Here is an 8,375-nt window from a genome sequence, read left to right as displayed (position 1 = left end):
CTGTTTCCAACCTCCCATGCTCCACTTTGAAGCCAGCGCATGTTTTTCCACTTCACCCCTTCATCCTTCTCGGCAGCGGTTTCTGCCTCATCCAAAGGAATCAATGAGGAGGCTCAAATGCCAATCGTTTACTTTTTCTAAGAAGGGCTTCCAAGGTGCCAATGTGCTTCCCAGCCAAGATGCCGCCTCTGGTGTGTGTTTGCTGGTGATAATAATACATCAGCCAGGTAGGGTGGACTCCAGAGGCCTGACTGGGCACAGCAAGGCATTCTTGAGTGCTCTGTAGCTGGGAAAGGAAATGATGGGGAAAGAAGTGACAGAGAAGCAGAATAGTGCTGGAGAGATGAATTTCATGGCCCATTATTTCAGTGGTGTGTGTTCAGAGTCTGCGGTGCACCTGGAGCTGGTTCCAAGTCCATCTCCTGCAGGAAGCCTTTTCGCATCCCCTCTGCTCCTTAGAGATCACCTGCTCCCCTTCCTGGGCAGTCCCGGCCCCCTCCACCTGGTCAGCCCCTTGGGTCCAGGTACACATGGCCTACTGTGTGTTAATTGCTCTGTGTGTATGGAAACCCAAACATAGTGCCTGATGCAGCATGGTGCTCCATGATGTCCCTGTGCTCTTTGCCTCTGCCCTGTCTCCCTTCCTAGACGTCAGCTCCATGACAAAAGAGGCCTCATCATACTCCAGTGGCCCCAAAACTCAGCCCAAGTCCATCAGCGTCTTGGTCACAGCCAGAATCCAATAACTACTTGCAAACTGCATAATGGTTTCCTTCAAACATTGTAAGAGCTTGCTTTTCTCTTTTAATGACTAAAGAATGCCCACATGTTAAAAATCTTTCTGACCTCATCTCTGTTCCTACTTGCCCCAGGCCTCTAGACCAAGTAACCAAATTCCCCTTCATTGTTCTACCAAAGGGCTAAGCAGTTTCCAGTACAATTAAAAATTCAATGGTAAAGGGCTTCTCTTCTCCACTTAGTAACTGACTCACCTGGAGGAGCTAGGCCAGATTATACCCTTCTGAGTTCCTCCAACTCAATGCCCAGTTAGGATGTGCTGTAGCCAGGCCAACGAGGTCTCTAGACATCCCTGAGATCACGAAAATAGAAAGTAAGACTCCACTGCCAGGTTGAGTTGTGCAAAGGGAGCTTTGAACAGTCTGCAAAGAGCCCCTACACTGCAAGAAGAAGGCCTGGCCCCTGAAACCAGGTAGACTGATGTCTCCAGTAGGAATTTAATTAGAGTGGTCAGGGGAGGCCTAAAGCAGGAGGTGGGAGCTGAGGTTTGAATAGCAAGAAGAATCAGCCAAGGCAGGTTCTAGGGAAGGCCATTCCAGGCAGAGGGAACAACTAAGACACAGGCTCTGGGACAAGAGTAAGCTTGACATGTACAAGGAATCAAGAGAGAGACCATGCAGCTAGAACATGGTGGACCAGAGAAAAATGGAAGTTGGTGAAGAAGACAGGGCCAATTTTGTGGCGCCTTTCACTCCGTGGTAAGAAGTTTGAACCTTAAATGCAACAAAAGCAATTGAAGAGTTTTGTTTTTTAATTAAAAAGAGCGTTATTTTGAGTGTTATTTCTGGCAGCAGTATGGAGAGTGGCTGTCAAGGCAACCTGGGTGGAAAGAGAGAGGTATGTTAGGAAGCTGTTATAGTTGGCCATGGAGGACTTGATGGCTTGGGCCAGAGGGATGGAAATGGAAAGGAGTGGATAGATTCAGAATGTACTTTGGAGCTAGAACCAATAATTCCTACTGACAGATTGTGAGAGAAGAAAAGGGCAGAATCAAGGAGGGCTCTGGTGATTTTGTCTTGAGAAGTGGAGTTGGAGGTTAATACCACTCACTCAGATGGTAGAGACTTGGACAGAACCAGGTTTATGGGCGAAGCATCTAGCTTGGTGTAGGTGATGGCCAGGTGGTAGCTATTGACACCCTCATTGCTATTGTAGTGGATGCTGTGGTGTGCTCCCCATATCCCTTCTTCAGATCCAAGACCCCAATCTTCCAGCCGATGGGAAGGTCGTAGTTATTACTCACCAGAAACCTGCTCCCCTTCCGAGGCCATGCCTCCTCCCAAGGGGCCACAGCCAATGAAAGGCTGATGTGTGAACACACAGCCCAGTCTTCTGACCTAAATTGGAGACTACCCTAAAGGGCTATACTTGTTCCAGAGGTTCCCGGAACAGCCAGGGCCTCTGGTGCAGCTGCACATCTCTCAGCTTCTCCCTCTGCCCTCTCTGCCTCCTCGCCTCCTCGCAGGTAATTTCCCACTTAGCACCCACCAGCTTCTCACACCACCTCTGTCTCAGTTTGGATCCAGAGAACTTAGTGTAAGACAACTATTCTTATCACCACAATCACTACCACCAGGTCATTTCTAGACTCCCATCCAAATTGAAAACTCTATTACGAAGCATTCTGAAATAGCCATTCAAACTTCTTGAATGCCTACCGTCTGAAAAGGCCTAATTCCCATCTTTGGTCACCACAGCCCCCTCAGAAACAGCTTCCCATCCTAGATTTACTGAGAAAATTATGTTTATGTTGTCAGTGCTTTGCCTTTAGATGCACATTTGTACAAGTCAGACCCTGGGTCCTGGTGTTGAGAAGGGGCCTGTACCCAGTGAGTTGTCAGACCCTGGGTCCTGGTGTTGAGAAGGGGCCGGTACCCAGTGAGTTTTCAGACCCTGGGTCCTGGTGTTGAGAAGGGGCCTATACCCAGTGAGTTATCATACCCCGGGTCCTGGTGTTGAGAAGGGGCCGGTACCCAGTGAGTTGACACAGCAGGGATCACAGAGGCCTCCTGATTGATATACCATCCCAAACCCCTGCTCCCAAAGAAGAAAAGAAAGTGCTTTTGTGGTGTGTGTGCGTGTGTGTGTGTGATGCCCACATGTAACCAAATGCACTACAATGCCTATAGCTGGACAGATGCAGGGCCATTACATATGACTGCGCCAGATTATACCCTATACAAATACACCTGGTGAAAAGGATAGTTGGGGGCTAAAACCCGGCCCATATTCTCCTGCCCACCTTATGCCCAGGTATGGTGCCGCACCTTTCTCTACCACGACACCATGCACCCTGACCCAGGGCCAATTCTGCCCAGAGGGTATACTTTTTTCTAATTTGTGCAAAAGCTCCAAACGAATAAAAAGGTGCACTGGTTATTAAATTCTTGTCCCTCAGCCCCAAATTCACCCTTCTGTTCTCTACTTTGTGCTCCTGGAGATGAAATCCTGCAAACCACATTTCCCCTTCGCCAGCTTCTCCTTACTAGGCCCCCTCCCATTGACTCTTGGAGGGATAAAGACAGGCAGAAGGAGAGACCCCATCTCTCCCATTTGCTGCTTACTCCTGGCCACATCACTCCATCAGCAGCGAATTCCAGTTCACCCGCTTTTGGCCACACCCTCAGAACCCACCATGGCATGTCCAGCAACATCAGCACCAATCAGCCAGCACTGGCTTCTCTGAGTTTTAGGTCCTGGCTCTGCTGTTTCTTCTCCAAGCTTCCAGGTTCTAACAACCCCGATCTCTTTCTTTGTTCCTCTGCCCTAAAGGTATAGCTGCCTTTTGGCAGTTAGTATCTCTGTAAGTCCTCAATGGCCACTTTCTGTCTTTCTGCGCCTCCAATTCTTGTTTACTCAATTCTCTACATTAAAATCTCTCTGTTCAAACAACTTGTGTGAGCTCTGTTTTCCTGACTGACAGTCACTGGGGGCATAGATGAGAGCTTTTCACAGTCAGAGCCCCCTAGTCACTCATTTATTCATTCAAAAAACATTTGTACTATAATCCCTATATATAGAAGAAGGAGGCTTTGATTGTATATATACACATACCTATGTAAATACTGTTTATATATTTTAGTATACGTACAGAACGTAACTGGGAGAATACACGAAATGTAGATGATGGTGGTTCACTCTGGGAATTGGGAATTGGAGGTATTAGATGGGGAAGAGTATGTTTCATGTAGCCTTTTGAGTTTTTAACACTCCACTTATTACTGCTATATTTTGAAAAACTGATGAAAATTCATGTATTCAGTGCCATCTGAGTGCCAGCAAAGGGGAAGCCCTGCAGATGCAGAGGTTTTGCCCACAGAAATCTTCTTCCTGACTAGCCCATGCTGACACCGCAAACCAGCAGTGCACCATATCTTGGTTTCCACTTCTCCTTGCCTTCAGATTTAGAGGAACATTCTTGGAAGATTAGAAGTTGATCTTAGAATCCCCAGAGAGTGTGACTAGGCTAAAGTAAATGAGTGGGAAAAAATGTTAAGATGGGGGTATCCTTTGCAACATCATGTATGTGGGGGTCAAAACGTAGAAACAAAGAAAGAGTGAGAAGGGAACTTAGAGTGAGTGGAGCACATTTTGGTTGCATCCCTCTATGCAGTCCCAAAACCTCATCACTCCCACCCATCTGTAGTGAGCATGCAATTTGAGCAAAGCTGACCTCAACCCCAGTTCTTGGAGTAGGACTAATAGTTCCAAGCCAAGTGGGGCAATCCTCCTGCCATGGGATTTGTTCAGGTAACTCCGGCTTAAGCCAATTAGCTTGAAATTTGGACTTTCGTGTGATGATTATTAGAAATAACACTCTTTCCAGGATCGATGATCAAAATATTTGCTAACTTCTCCAGATTGGGCTCTGAACCCCTGGAACCAGTGTAGGCTCCATTGGAATAGATCTGGCTCAGAGCAACCAGTTTGGAAACTGAGCCTAATGCCTGAAATAGCTCCACCTCTCCCACTCTGGCCATAAAGCATGTGATTGCAGATGCTGCTGGCAACCTTTTTGTGATCATGAGATACGCCACCCTGAAAATTAAAAGGATACCCACAGGAGGACTGAATCAAGAGAACTGCACAGCCAGCACCCTGGGCAGACTGTGCCAAGGCCCACACTCTTTATTGTTCAGTCCTGTTTGTATTAGGTTTCAATACTTTGTGATGATGGTTTTTGCATCCTCTCAATTATCTTCTTACTTCACATTTGGTTAAGGTTAAACTGAGGTCCAGATGGAAGAAAAAAGGCCTTGTCTGAACTCTTACAGAACCAGGACCTTAATCTTTTGTCTGTCAAACCAGGGCTCTTCTAATAAATCATAAAACCTCTCCCACCACATTGTGGGCAGCAGCAGGGACTCCATCAGTGTTTGTTGAGTGAATTAATTACTAAATGAGAATGAGATCAGAGGGAAGTTCTGGCAAGGGCACAAGGTAAGCAAGGGTTTGCAGTAAAGGAGGGTCAGCACCGAGATGGGCAATGAAAAGAAACCCCCAAGGGTTTATTCTATTTTAGTCACATGAACACATTGGCAGTACAAAAGGCTTCCATAAACTCCAGGGAGTTTCTGTGGATAAATCTCTGATTGCCACTTGTCCAGAAACAATCAATATCCAAAACACAGAAAGCATTTGGAAGTTTATTATAAAAATAACTGAAAGGGGTCTAGAAAGATCTCAGGGTGCCACATCCCATCAGGAACTTGTGATCGGGGTAGGGACGGTGGGTAGGTAACAGAGTCTCAGTATTGTGACATAATTCTCCTCTGAACAGGAGTAAGAAAAAGGTTGTCACTGTGCAATTAGAAAATGTCATCACTTTTCATGAAACTTCAGTTTTTCTTATATGTAAAAAGGGAAAAATAATAATACAGTCTCACTGCTATGGTTTGAATATCCCCTCGAAAATTCATGCTGGAATTTAACTGATGATATTAAGAGGTGGGTCTTTTAAGAGGTGGTTAGGCCATTCGGGCCCTGCCCTCATGAATGGATTAATGCCATTATGGCAGAAGCAGATTAATTGTTATGGGAGTGGGCAGTTCCCATCCTGTCTCTGGTTCAAATGCTCACTTGCCCTTCTGCCTCCCACCATGGAATGATGCAGCACGATGGCCCTCACCAGAGGTCAGCACCATTCTCTTGGACTTTCAAACCTCTAGAATCATGAGCCAAATACATTTCTATTCATTGTAAATTGCTCAGTTTCAGATATTCTGTTATAGAAGCAGAAAATAGACTGAGACGCCCACTGTACTTTATCTTCGGACCAGATGTTTCAACATTCAGAAATGCTGGGTTTTAGAAAAGTTATATGGTGCATAATACTATATTATGGAGCACTCAGTGGGTTCTGGGGAACACCCTGTAATCAAATGCATTAATATTTTTGTAGGGAAACTTATAGATATTTACAGTAAATGGCATAATTAAGACCATAAATAGTCTCACATCAGTTCAGTCCAGGACTTGCCACCAAGTGAGTTATAAAAATCTTTTGGTTGTCAGAGCTTTTGGAGTTATTTTTAAAGACAGGGTCTTGCTCTGTCACACAGGCTGGAGTGCAGTAGCATGATTATGGCTCACTGCAACCTCAAACTCTTGGGCTCAAGCGATGCTCCTGCCTCAGCCTCCCAGGACGGGGGTCTCACTTTGTTGCTCAAAGTGCCGAGATCATGAGTCACTGCACCCTACCACTTTTTGGATTTTTGAAACTGGGGTTAAGGGATGATGAGTATATCATGCATTGGGCTGTCGGGAGAATTGGATGAGGTAAAGCCAGTGGCTGGCTTGGAGGAGTCACTCAATGCGTTACTAGTGTTATTTTCCTTCTGCTTTTATATATGAATGTCCCACACGGGCTCCAATCTCTACCTTGAGGAAGGCCATTCTCTCGTGGCCCCCTCTGGAACTGCCCTGCACCCCTGAGGACTGTTTGCACCCTAAGGTCACGATGTCACAACCACCTGAAGTACTCCACCACTAAAGGCCTCTCTACTCATCTCAGGGCCAATGTGAGGACCTGCTGGGTTCTAGAATTCTATGAGAACTGCCCCCACTTGGTGGTGCCCAGCCCGCTCCTCCTTTTTTTTGCCTGCAGTCTTAAAGGAGTACAGGGGTTGTCTACCTGACTCCACAGGAAGCCAAGTCAGGCACAGGGGGCTGGCAGTAGTCAGGCAGTGAGGTTAAGGGCGAGATCACCAGGGACTGACCTTTTATCACACCATGCAGAAACCAGACACAAGACTGGGGCAAGGGTGAAACAAGCAAGACACCTCAGGCACAAAATTGAAGAAGGCCCTAGGCTCCCCCTCTCCTCATCTTCATCCTGGTCCTGCTCACAAATTGAATATAAGTTCAAAAGCAAGACAGTTTACCCAGGAAAAGGCAGGCCAGAGAAGAGAGGATTGGCTGTATTAGTTATCTATTGCTGCATGACAAATTGCCTCCAAAAATAATGGTTCAAAACAACAATAATCACTTATTACCTCATGCAGGCACTAGATCAGAATCTCTCACAAGGTAACAGTCAAGATGTTGGCCAGGGATGCAGTCCCTGAAGCCTTGACAGGAGCTGAAAGGTCCATTTCCAAGGTGGTTCACTTGCATGGCTGGCAAGTTGATGGTGGATATTGGCAGGAGGTCCTAGTTCCTCTCATGTGGGCCTCTCCACAGGCTGCCTGAGTGTCCTCCTGACATGGTGGCTGACTTCTCCCAGAGTGCACAATCCAAGAGACCAATGCAAAAGTTGCAATGCTTTTTATCACCTGGTCTAAGAAGTCATACATCCTGTCATTTCCACAGAATTCTATTGGTCACAAAGCACTAATCATGTGGGAAGGAACTAACTACACAGACAATGGGTACCATGATATCAGGCTCATTGGGGACTCTCTCAGATACTTGCAGTCATGGTCTGCCTTCCCTTCTTGCCCTCTGTAATTCACATCTCTCTTAAATTAAAATTAGCAGACTCCCAAGCCTTTCAACATGCCCAAAAAGTTCTTCAATGACAACATCAGCTTGAGGTACAGTATCTTACTACTTAAATCAGGTCCTGGCATAAATGAAGGTCCCATGATGGTTTCTCAAGTACAGCTCCTAGAGTATAGCTCTTCTTCATCCTAAAACTACAAACTACAGAGATACATTATCTGCACCACCACATACCCAACTTGCAATGGCAGACAGGCATTACTCTAGATTCCCTTTCCTCATTCAAAAATCGGGAAAGCAAGAGGCATATGGAAGTTACTGGCCCATAGCAATTTTGAAATCCAGCAGAGCAGATGTTGATCATTTCTTGATTGACTCACTCCTACCACTGCCCAGAAATGATACTCTATGTTTATTCAACACTGCCTGGAACCCTCGTTTGTTGGATCACCCAGTTCATTAGGACCTCTTGCTTTTTTCCAGGTTATCATAAGTGACAGTATTTCTAAACTTTTTACCATTACATAACAAAGAACCTCTTCTCTCAAGTGTTTTACTCTTATTTTTTTTTTTTGGAGATAGAGTCTCACTTGTCATTCAGGCTGAAATGCAGTAGCATGATCACTGTAACCTTG

The 8,375-nt window shown here is 45.9% G+C and overlaps 1 long non-coding RNA gene across 1 annotated transcript in view; it reads right to left on the bottom strand.

Annotated features, from left to right (window-relative positions):
- Positions 1-1,531: 1,531 nt before the first annotated feature.
- Positions 1,532-8,375, bottom strand: part of LOC140710390 (uncharacterized) — a 100,717-nt gene continuing 93,873 nt past the window's right edge. Inside the window, exon 7 of the long non-coding RNA XR_012091362.1 lies at positions 1,532-1,617. This is a non-coding gene — a long non-coding RNA (uncharacterized lncRNA). The remainder of the gene's footprint in view (positions 1,618-8,375) is intronic.

Source organism: Chlorocebus sabaeus, chromosome 26 (assembly GCF_047675955.1).
Source record: "Chlorocebus sabaeus isolate Y175 chromosome 26, mChlSab1.0.hap1, whole genome shotgun sequence".
Taxonomy (NCBI): domain Eukaryota; kingdom Metazoa; phylum Chordata; class Mammalia; order Primates; family Cercopithecidae; genus Chlorocebus; species Chlorocebus sabaeus.
The sequence above is the reverse complement of the archived record's forward strand: the minus strand, read 5'-3'. Positions and strand labels throughout refer to the sequence as shown.